This window comes from Condylura cristata, unplaced genomic scaffold, assembly GCF_000260355.1.
Source record: "Condylura cristata isolate star-nosed mole 26May11 unplaced genomic scaffold, ConCri1.0 scaffold00040, whole genome shotgun sequence".
Classification (NCBI taxonomy): Eukaryota; Metazoa; Chordata; class Mammalia; order Eulipotyphla; family Talpidae; genus Condylura; species Condylura cristata.
Genome location: NW_004567141.1, coordinates 4791968 through 4803621, shown reverse-complemented (window position 1 = coordinate 4803621; position 11654 = coordinate 4791968). Strand labels below are relative to the sequence as shown.

General features: G+C 39.5%; 1 protein-coding gene and 1 pseudogene across 1 annotated transcript in view; one reads left to right on the top strand and one right to left on the bottom strand.

Moving 5' to 3' along the window:
• The window catches only part of LOC101637729, a 1532-nt pseudogene extending 465 nt beyond the window's left edge, over nt 1–1067 (bottom strand).
• Nucleotides 1–11654, top strand: part of ASH1L (ash1 (absent, small, or homeotic)-like (Drosophila)) — a 170983-nt gene continuing 159329 nt past the window's right edge. The window contains exons 1-2 of the mRNA XM_004693822.2: nt 1–18; nt 499–637. The gene's annotated coding sequence lies outside the window, so the exon portion shown is untranslated. The remainder of the gene's footprint in view (nt 19–498; nt 638–11654) is intronic.

Sequence of the window (11654 nt, the reverse complement as noted above, 5' to 3'; positions counted from 1 at the left end):
GGGCTCGCGCCGCTGAAGGTACGCGTGAGGGTCCGTGTCGGAGCCGGCTTGACAGGGGCCGAGGGGAAGTGGGGAGCCGCGCGAGGAGGCGCCCCTGAGCAAGAGCGTACGAGCTGGCGGGCGCGCAAGGCGGCCGAAGGCGGTGGTTGGTGGGAGCTGGGAGCAACGAGCCCAGATACACTCTGGCGCGTGCGGGCGGGCGTGCGCGCTGCGCCGCCCGGGTCGGGTGAAGGGGGAGGGCGGAGGGGGGGGAACGTGAGGAGGGAGGAGTGGGAGGTGGGGGGGCACGAGGCGCCCTTCGCTCCCTCCCTCCCTCCCTCCCTCCCTCCCGAGGAGCTGCCGCCGCCGCCGCTCTGCCGCCGCCGCCGCTCCAGCCGCCATTTTGGGTTCGCTTTGCGGAGGGGGAGACGATCCCCGTCTCGGTTGCGGGACCCGCCTCCCCTCAGTTTCCCCTCCTTAGCCCCACGCCTTTCCCTTCTCTTCTCGCATTTCCGCCAGCCCGCTCACCCGCTGGTTGCCTCCTGACAAGCGTGAGGGATCCGCCGTGGACCAAGGGAGCGGAGGAGCCTGGTGGCGGCCGCCCCCTCTTCCCCACTTCCCTGCACTCTCATCTTTCTCGGCCTCGGCCTCTGACACGGTGAGTAGAACTGCCTGGGGAGGCCTTTGGGCCTACGTGCGCCCTCGGCGACTCAGTCCTTAGTTTCCTGGGAGCCACTGTCACCTCCCGGACCTGGACCTCCGGGAGAGCAGCGGTAAGGATGGGGGAGGGGCGAGGAGGGTTGGGGAGATCCTGAGCTTACCGGGAAGTCCCTCCTGGCGGAGGTGAAGGGGTGTCCCTGACTGGCGGGCTCCTCGCTGGGGGAGGGGGCGGGAAAGTCAGCGAGTGGAGGCGGAGCCGCCTGTGCCCCTGACAGGTTAGTTTGTGTGTTGGGTTGGCAGGATGGGAGCATCCCCCATAGTCCAGCTTGTGTCTGTTGGAGGCTAGAGTGGCCTGAGAGGTGATCGCTGAGGGCACTTGACGTGTATAAGAAGGTGGTCGGTGGTGTTCCCGACACGCTGAACAGCATGTAGCAACACAGGATGATCTCAGTGTTGTAAGTTTAATAAATGTTACTGGTTAGTTTGTACAGGGAAAGACATGTTTTTGATCTAGAAAGGCAGATGGTCTGTTGGTGCACAGCGTCTGTGTTTGTGTGTGTATGCAAGGACGGAAAAGTGTGCCGAAAAGAGTTTGCTTGTTTTTGTGTGCATGTAATGGAGTCCCACTAAAAAGTTAGCTTATTTTAAAATAAAACTTGTGTTCCCTGCTGGTGGTTTTGTGTGTCTTTTAGGGATGGAAAACACTTGTTTGTTGGGAAAGAGCAGTCATGGCCATGGCAGTAGTAGACAATATAGTGTATATGTGTGGAGGCAGGAGAAACGTGTCAGAACCAGCTGTGGTCTTAAGAATAGTTTCTCTGAACAGAGTGAATCGTGTGAATGTGAAGACCCAGAGCATCTTCAACGGGACAATTACTCTGCGAATATACAGAATGATGGCTGTTTTGTCGACCTTATATTAACACTTTAATAGACTAAAGCATTTTATATTTTTACAATTCTTTTTCAGTGTCCCTAACTCTGTGAAAATGGTAGGATGGATACTATCACCCATTTTAAACAAATAGACATCATGAAGAGAAATTTTCCAAGGTCACATGCTGAATTGGTGACAAAAGGGTCTATAATTCAGATATTATTTGTCCACACCATACCTTGGTGCTTCAGTGGATCTTTCTCAGGCAAATCTGAGTTTATTGAATAGGGTTGGTTGGATTGTAATTGGTAGAGATATGTCCAACATATATCCGTCCTTGCCACATTAGCCAGTATGAAGAAGGTATCCACGACTATATTATCTTTTTTACTGGAGGAAACAGAGCATTTCTGACACTTCAGTTTGTGCTTGAGGGAAGGGTGTCTATCGTAACTTGTAGTAGAGCTGCTGTGCAGGGCTTAACAGCTTAATTTTTAACATACATAAGACAGGATCTTTTATTCCTCTGACTAATATTTATGGAATTACTATTCAATAACTGGTTCCTGCATTGGGGTGAGAATCAAGGTGACCCTGTTGAGACAGCTTGGATACATATGAGGGTGCTTCTTTTGCTAAAGGTGTATTAAGTAGAGGGAAAAAGGCCAGTCAATGTGGAATTGAAATTAGAAAATCTTCCTAAAAAGTCAGTTCACTTTGGAGGGAACTTAAAGTCTCTACACATTTTAATATGACAGGATACAAGTGTATTTAAGTGTCAACTAGGGTAACCAGTTTGTGTTCAACTATGCCACCTTTTGCATTTTCTTCTGGCATTCATGAATTTACTGTTTTTGGCATCTGGCATAGTTGATATATGTGCCTGTGAATATTAGAACTTTTTGGCTGGACTGAAGGAATTCTTCGAAAGACTAAATTTGTAGTAAGGATTCCTTCTGTGAGTTTAAGGAGAGTCTGCTTGAACTAAGCCAACTTAACTGTATTTCTCTGGAAAATGGAATGTTTTTGATATGGTAGATTAGTGGTACGTAGATGTTTTTGGGTCATTTATTCTTCTGAGACTTAATGAAAGATCGTAATTGTAGAAAATGAACATAAGCATAGTCACAAAAATTATGCATACAATTTCATGAACTTAAATTGCAGTGAAGTAGAAGCAATTTATATTCAGGTCTCATTTGAAAGCCTTTTTCTTTTAATCTTTGTTTTGGGGTGGAAATGTTGCTGTGCGTTTAAGATGACAATGTATGAGCATGCTGACATTAAGGAGAAGTTTAAGATACATATTATTTATTCTTTGCATATTATTCCATCAGTGCCAGTACAATGAATCTAAACGAGGTGAAAAGAGAATAAAATTATCTTTTTTGTTCTTAAACTCTTCAATTTTGCACTGGAACTGAGATGTTTTGAAGATCATTTCCTGGAGTTTATCTTAGTTACAACAAACATTATAGAGTTAATTCTAGGAAGGGAATGTAAAAATGAAAATATATGGCCTTTGTCCTTAAAGAGAATCTAATTCAATTAAAATGATTGGTTGTATTATGGTGGGATCATTCAAAAAAGAGGAGGAGGGAGAAAAGCAGAATATTCTTAGAAGTTTTTATGAATTGTTTGCAGAGTTTTTGCCTCTACTTAGTCTTCAGAAGCTGTAACTTTTTTTTTTTTTAACATGTATCTTTGTAATTCAAAGCTTTATGTTGGTAGCAAACTGTTTTTTGGATGAAGGAGCTATCATTGGTTACATTCTTACCTTGTCTGGATGTATTTCTATAGTGTAAAGGTTTTGCTTTTTTTTTTTTTTAAAGATTATTTATTTATGCATACAGAACTGGGGTACAGGCCAGAGGTGCAGGGGCAGTAAGAGGATTTACCAGAGACAGAGTGGGGAGCAGAACAGGCCAACTGATGAAGTACACTGCTGAGGGGAGCAGTGGACTGGCCAGGAGAGGTCTGCTGCGCCGTGTGGGTCACCACCAGGGCTGGGGATTGAACTCATGCTGAAGTGGCTTTAGTTTCTTACTGCTGTGCTTTAACCCACTGCGCCACCAGGGAGAGCCCATTTTTAATTTTTTTTAAAATTTATTTATTTATGTGTACAAGAACTGTGGTGCAGGGCAGAGTTGTGTAGAGTAAGAGGATTTACCAAAGACAGAGTGGGGAGCAGGACAGGCAGATTAAAGAAGTACACTGCTGAGGGGAACAGTGGGCAGGTCTGGAGAGATCTGCTGCACCATGTGGGATACCTCCCTAGCCCTGATGGAACTCTTGCTGTAGTGGCTGCGATGGCTTTATTGTGCTGGGCTTTAACCCATTGTGCCACGAGAGACAGCCCCTATAGTGCAAATATTTTAAGGTCCTTTTGAGATTTATAAGTGCATCTAGAAAATACTTCTGGGGTAAAATCTAGTAACTACTTCACAAACTACTTATGAATTTAGAACTGAAAATTAAGAACAATCACTGCCTTTTCACAAGAACATGAAACTCAGAAAGATGACTTAATAGAACAGATGACAGAATTCAGTATGATAATGGACAGACCTTAAGGAAAATGGTTTGTTGTCCTCATGGCTTCAGTGTAAGAATGTCATGTAAGTTTGGGGAGCGTTTGATACGTGGGTAGTTTTTTCCCCTTCAGAATGTCATATATGTTTATACTTTGTATTTATATTTGCTCACATATATATATATATATATATATACACACACACACAGCTGTTTGTAGTTATATATAGTTTCTTGTATGTGTAAAATAGGTCACAATTAAAAAATTTATTACAAAAAATTTAGGATCTTTGATAATCAAAAATGGAAAGTTATTTTCATGTTACTATTGACTTGTATTCTAAATTATGGAAAATAACTTTCCCGTATCTGGTTAGGCATTGTCTTTACAGTATTAGCAGCACCCTTGAAAGGTGCTTCTTTCCTACCTTATGAATAAAAATTGCTACATTGAATACTGTCTAAAGTGATCATCCTGTACAGTAGTGGAGAAGTTTTACTCTGTGTGTAGGTGCTAGGTCTTCAACTAAGCAACGTAATTTTTCTGTTTGAATTATGTGTGTTCTGCATCTTTTCAAGGTAGCATATAGCTTTACTGAAATGTCCTGGAAAGTCTAATTTGTGGAGGCATTTCCAAAAGCATAAGGTATCTTAAGTCTAGTTGACATTGAGAGAAAAATAAAAGTAGCTTTTGCTTTTGAGCTAAAGTGGTAACTCTTAAAATATATTTTTTCTTTAAATAAATTGTAATGCTTTTTGTTTATGTTATTATTTTTAAAAGATTTATTTATGCATACAAGAATTGGGGTACAGGCTAGAGATGTGGGGGTTAGAGGTGAGAGTATTCACCAGAGACAGAGTGGGAGCAGAACAGGCAGATCTACTGAAGTACACTGCTGAGGGGGGGAGTAGCAGGCCAAACAGGAGAGGTCTGCTGTGCCGTGTGGATCAGCTCCCTGGCACATTTTGCACTTTTGCAGTGGCTGCAGATAGCTACCTTCATAGTGCTGAGATTAACCCCTTGTGCCACCAAGAAGGCCCTGTTTATATTACTTCTATGGAGAGGTTAGAGTTTCACACTTAAGATTTGTCATCTTAGGGTGATGGGAAACCCACGGGGATTACAATTGAGATGGAAAAAAAAAATGTACAAAATGATGTAAAAATAAACTTTTGTAAAATAAAAAAAAAAGATTTGTCATCTTAGTTATAAACTTTACATCTTATATTCCATATCTAGAAATCACTTTTTTAGTGACTTCCTCATTAGGGATATTAATGACAGTGTGATGTTGACAGTATAGTTAATAATTTATGACTTCACGTGATGACAGAAACTTAACTGATAACATGATTGCTACTTCAGAGTTGTACTTAGTACAATAAGCATCTAACTTTTTCACATTTGAAGAATCCATAGTTTTATTTTAACATTGCTTGTTTTTGCTGTTCATAGTTTTTAGGAAATATCTTTTTATTTAAAAAAATACTTATTTATGCATACAAGAACTGGGGTACAGGCCAGAGATTTGGGGGCAAGGTGAGAGGATTTACCGGAGATAGAGTAGGAAGCAAAATAGGCAAATGTACTGAAGTATACTGCTGAGGGGAGCAGTGGGTTGGACAGCTTGGGGCTTGAACTTGTGCTGCAGTGGCTGCTGATAAGCTACATAGTGCTGTGCTTTAACCTGCTGTGCCACCACGGAGGGCCTTGAAATACTTATTTCGTAGAAATATTTTGTAAAATATTTATTTTGTAGAAGAACTGGGTAGCACACAGGCAAGAACAGTAGGGGGTTTGAGAATTCACCAGTGACTGAGTTGCTGAAATACAACTCCTAAGCTGTGGTGTATTTCATTGGGTTTATTTCACCAGGTTTATTTCACTGACCGAATTACAGGTGAGATAGAAGTCTGCTGCTGCCATATGTGGGTTAGCTCCCTAACCAGGTATTGAACTCAACCTTAGTGGCAATAGTGCTGAGACTTAACCTGGAGCGGCTATCAGGGAGGCCCGTCATAGTTTTTAAGTTTGTATGACTTCTTTGTTATTTTTTAAAAGAATTATTTATGCATGCAAGAACTGGGGTGCCGGCCAGAGCTTTGGGGGTAAGAGGATTCACCAGACATCGTGGGGAGCAGAACAGGCCAACATACTGAAATATATTGCTGAGGGGAGAAGCAGGCTGAACATGAGAGGTCTGCTTCAACATGTGGGCTAGCTCCCTGACTGGGGTTAGAATTCATGCTGCAGTGGCTGGCGATAGTGACATCTTTAGCCCTTGCGCCACCAGGGATGTTCCTATATAACTTATTAAAGTTGATGGTAGTTGAAACTAATCTTATACTACTTCTAATCTTTATTCCCTGTCAAAAGGGATTCCCTCTGCAAAATGAGAAGAAATGATAGTAACAGATTAAATTAACATCACTGTTTTTTTAGATGTTTGCATTGAAATACGGTTTCTGTTTGCTAGAAAAGCTTACCAGCTTTTTTTCAAATCTACAAATAAGAGGTCTCATAGTTTTGTTATTTTACTCATAGTGACAGGATACTAAAAACATTTTCTGATTTTCTAGCTGGATTCAGTCACTACAGAGATAGTACTGGTGATAATGAATAGGGGCTGAATTTCTAAAGTCACTTTGGTCTTTAAAGAGAATGAAGTGCTCATTGTTTTGCATTTTTAAAATTCTCATTGTGGACAATGGAAAATTCAATAGTATTGCTTAAATTGCTAAATGTGAATCATTATAGAACATGGCTATTTATGTTGCAGCAGATATTTCTATTTTTATTAATTTGAGTTATTAAGATGAATCAGAATACAGAGATTTGAAGTGGTTGGTAGTAAAGTAGAATTTAGCTATGTAGTCTTCACTTCTACAAAAAGCTGACAGTTACACTATAATGAATGTGAATTCCATCGTTAGTGAAAGTTTGGTTAACTTATATTTTCGTGGCATCGTTTGTTGTTATGTTGTAGTATTCATATGTTGTAGTTTCTATATCTTAGGCTAAATCTTCTTGTTTGACTTGACATTTTGTTTCGTCTTTTCCATATTTGATATCAAATCACACTTCTCTTTCAGTTTTATTTGCCCTACAACCATTGTATTGATTATAAAGTAGCTCTATCTTGGCTTCCTAATGTAAGTGATATTATTTAGAATGTGAAGGAGGCATTCCTTATGATAAGTTTTCTTAAATTTCCTGCTAAAAATGAAAACTCCAGGGTTTAAATATTTACTAATGTAACAACTAACATAGGATTGAATGTAGAGACTTAAAAATTATCACAGAGAGTTAAAGTGCAGCACTATGAAGCTATTCATAGCCACTGCAGCATGGGTTCAATCCCTAGCCAGGGAGCTGTCCCACATGGCATAGACATATCTTCCTGCCTGTCCTGCTACTCCCCTCAGCAGTGTACTTTATTCAGTCTGCCTGTTCTGTTCCTCACTCTGTCTCTGGTGAATCCTCTTTCCCCCCCATACCTCTGGCCTGTACCCCAGTTTTTGTATGCAAAAGTAAAAAAATCTTTAAAAAAATTATCTTTGATAGAAGAAACTATTAATTTTGACATTTGAGAAAATGGGGGAGTGACTGAATCATGCATAATAATGTGAACGGATTATATATAGTATGAATATGAATGTCGTCAAAGAACACTGGAGGATATAAATCCAAAATAAATTGAGATTCTGTGAAGCTCAATGATAACACAGGTTAGCAAACTTGAGTTTAGATACAGAAGCATATCAGAGAACAGCGAACAATCATCTTGAAACTGCATGAATTAAGAGATTTAACACTGTGTGTTTAAAGGGTAAAACCCTCAAATGTAGAACATAAAGTCAGGATTTAATAAAGGTTACCAAGTATTTCTTTGTTTATTCTTAAAGCCAACTAAAATTATTCCAATGTTGGACCCTCCCTGGTGGCACAGTGGGTTAAAGCACTGCACTAAGAAGCTTAAGCCAATTCCACATGAGTTCGATCCTGCCTGCCCCGGAGGAGATCCACATGGTGTGGCAGACCTCTCCTGACCCGCCCACTGCTCCCCTCAGCACTGTACTTCGTCGATCTGCCTGTTCTGCTCCCCACTCTGTTCCGGGTGAATCCTCTCACCCTCCGCATCTCTGGCCTGTACCCCAGTTCTGTATGAATAAATAAATAAATCTTTAAAAAAAATTATTCCAATGTTTACTCCATTTCAATTTCTGTGTTGGGCAAAAAAGACATTTTTTCTTTTGGGCTCAGAGTTGTTAATCTAGCTTGAAGAACATCTTGTAAACAATAATGTTACATTTCATTCTCTATGAAATAAGACCCAGAGTGCTTATTTCTACTTGAGTACTCTGATAAGGTGACCAGAATTAGCTTTCTGGATATCCATTGTGAAACAGACCACATAGGGTAATATAAGTAAATACATGTTTATAAAATGAATGAGGTATCAAAAGACATAAAACTCCTTACCCATTAATATGGCAATCATTTCTGGACTTTAAAAACTTAGAGTAAAATGAGATAAAGCTGCTTCCTAATATTTTTATTTAGTTTACTGGGTAGTGTTAAACTTTCCTTTGAAGAAGATGGTATTTTTATCTGTGTACTTAATACATCTAAAATCCTAGAATGTACGTAAATGTTTTCTTTCTGTGTGTTTTGGGACGTATTTTCTGGGTGTCATTTAGATGTCAGTTATGGAATGGAATAGGAGATGATAAAGTTAGTGACAGCATACAAGTTATTAATTGTTGATTTAAAAACCTATCAGATCCTTTTAGCTAATGCCTGAAATAGATACACTCTTGCTTGAGTACAGGACTTCACACTTGCCATTCCACCATAGACCATTAGGAAAATGTAGGGCACATCTGTTAAGTTGGCACTATGCCTAAAAGACCAGTAGTTTTGGACTGTGTCAATCCAGGAAGAGAAAATAATTTCAAAACATTGAAGGGAAACATTTCTAGTAACAACATACTCCCTGGGGTTTATCTGACTATTGCTATTTTCTAGAAATCATCAGAGATTTAAGGTCCCTGTCTTGTACAGTTTCTTTTTCCCACCGAGTCAGAATCTCATGTGCATTAGACATCCAGTTTTCTTCCATGTAAGTGGTGCTTTTTGGAAAATGTTACCCAAAACGTTATTTAGAGGTTGTTGTCTTAAGTAGAATCAAGATGTTAAAGGTAGCAATAAATTTGGGATTCAGTAACCCTCTAAAATATTTCTACATGAATCTAACAAAAAGCTAGAAATTAATTCACTGAGACTTAGAGCTTGGATGGTTTAAAAATGACTATCTTGTAGTTTCATAGGCATCTGTTCTGTACCTTAACCTGAGAAGCTTCCCTGAATACAGGGTCACAACTCTTTTGTGGTGGTGGTTGTGGTGTTAGCAGTCATGGGCCCCATTAAGACTAAAATGAAATCTTTGTATCCATTCTGCAAAAATGTACATACGCAAATAAAAATTTTGGTGTATAATTTTTGGGGGGGTCCATGGGCACTTGTGATTGTAGAGTAGTATTTCTTATTTCCTGAGCATCTTAATTATCAATGTTATGGAATGACAGTTGAATTATTTTTTTATTAAGAGTTATTTATTTATGCATACAGAACTGGGCTACATACAGGCCAGAGATGCAGGGGTGGTGAGAGGATTCACCAGAGACAGAGTGGGGAGCAGAACAGGCTGGCTGATGAAGTTACTGCTGGAGGGTGCAGCTGGCGGGCCAGGAGAGGTCTATGGTGCCATGTGGATCACCTCTAGGGTTGGGGATCAAACTCCATACTGAAATGGCTTCAGCTTCTCAATACTGTGCTTTAACCTGCTGCGTTCCAGGGAGGGCCCTGACAGTTGCATTCTTTACTTATTCAACAGGTACTCCTCTAAAACATGGAAATAAACTCATAAGAATAGTGGCCATTTAAGTAAATTTTTGCAGAACTGCTGTCATCTGTCCATCTCGCTTTCCCCTTACCATTTTTTTCAGTGGAATAATTTCTGGAGAATCATTCAGTTAAAATAACAACATAAAGTTGTTAGAATGGCTAACTGAATGTAAGAAAATAATTATTTTCTAAAATTGGTAAGATAGTAGTAAAGTAGTAATCATCTCCCTGTTCCACGCCGGATTGACTCCCTGGCTATACCACATATACCTTTCTGAAAGCAATTTATCAATTCAGACCTGACCATGTTATTTGACAGAACAGACTCTTTTAGTACTCTCTTCAAGATTATGCATATTTCTTCAGTTTTGTTTCTTTTGGGCTTTTTCACCCTTATACTCTAGCAGTTTGAAAGTGTCATTCCCAAACATGGTTCCTCCCAGTGCCTGACTACTTTGAAACACCTACTCATAGTTGATGCTGTGCAGCCTTACCTGGTCACCTCCCTCTTTAGGTAAACAACATGCACTCATTTTCTCATTAGCATATAATTAGGATTGGAATTGCTGGGTCATGGGATGAGCATATTTTATCTCTAGTAAATATTGCCATGTTTTCAAATTAATTGTTTAACTTTAAAACCATCAGGTATATAGTTATTCCAGTTATTCCACATCAACATTGATTAGAGTCATTCTTTTTTCGTTTTAGCCATTCTGGTGGCTAATGATTGTGGTATTGCTGTGAATTTCTTTGATTTCTGATGAGGTTAACTATCTTTTTTTATGTTTTTGTTGGACATTTTCTTTTAATAAGTACCTGCTCTTAATATATATTCTGAATGTGATTTCTTTGTCAGATATATGCATTGCAAGAATCATTATCCATGTGTGATTTGCCTTTTACTCTCTTGGCAATTTATGATGAACAGAATTCTTATTTTTTATGAAATCCTATTTGTCACTTTTTTTCCTTTTAAAAAAGAATGATGATACAGTTTCCAGAAACATATAATTTTATCATAAAGAAAATTTCACCAAAGCAAGATGAATAAGATAGAGATCTGCTGTATAATATTATACCTTTAGTCAATAATATTGCTTTGTATTCTTATATTTTTAAAGAGGATAAATCTCTCTCACCACAATAAAATAGAATAAAATACTTATTTTTTAAAAGATGTATTTATTTATGCATACATAACTGGGGTACAGGCCAGAAGTGCAGGGGCGGTGAGAGGATTCTCTAGAGATAGAGCGGGGAGCAGAACAGGCAGGTAGATTGACAAAGTACACTGCTGAGGGGAGCAGTGGGTGAGACAGGAGAAGTCTTCCACACCATGTGTCACTTCCCTGGCTTGGGATCGAACTCCTGCTGAAGTAGCTGCAGCTTCGTAGTGCAGTGCTTTCTTTAACCTTTTGTGCCACCAGGGAGGACTTCTAGAAAAAAATTTTTTAAAGAGTTGGTGTATAGTAGGTGGTGTGATGTGGCATATTTTGAGTGGAAACAATGAGGAGATAAATGTATTTTAAATTTATTTTATTATTTAAAAAGTTTTATATATAGTTTACATCATTCTTCATTTTTGTACATTGTATGCTTAGTCTTCTCAGGTGCAGTATCTGTATAATTCCCACCATCAGTTCACCTGTAGTCCCTTGTGCTTTTCTCTTCCCTGTTTTGGTCCCTTTCCCTTAC